The sequence below is a fragment of the Nematolebias whitei genome, chromosome 16 (assembly GCF_014905685.2).
Source record: "Nematolebias whitei isolate Nwh7 chromosome 16, NemWhi1, whole genome shotgun sequence".
NCBI classification, from domain to species: Eukaryota; Metazoa; Chordata; class Actinopteri; order Cyprinodontiformes; family Rivulidae; genus Nematolebias; species Nematolebias whitei.
The window spans coordinates 2,028,966-2,029,264 of record NC_056513.1 but is presented as its reverse complement, the minus strand read 5'-3'; positions in this window follow the sequence as shown (position 1 = coordinate 2,029,264).

Genomic DNA, 299 nt, shown 5'->3' with positions numbered 1-299 from the left:
TCTCTCTCTTTCTTTTCTCTCTCTTCTCCTCTCTCTCTCTTTTTCTCTCTCATCTCTCTCTCTCTTTATCTCTGTTTATCTCTCTCTCTCTCTCTTTATCTCTTTCTCTCTCTCTTTCTCTCTCATCTCTCTCTCTTTCTCTCTGTTTATCTCTCTCTCTTTCTCATCTCTCTTCTCCTCTCTTTCTCTCTGTTTATCTCTCTCTCTTTCTCTCTCATCTCTCTCTCTCTCTTTATCTCTGTTTATCTCTCATCTCTCTCTCTCTCTTTCTCTCTGTTTATCTCTCTCTCTTTCTCTCT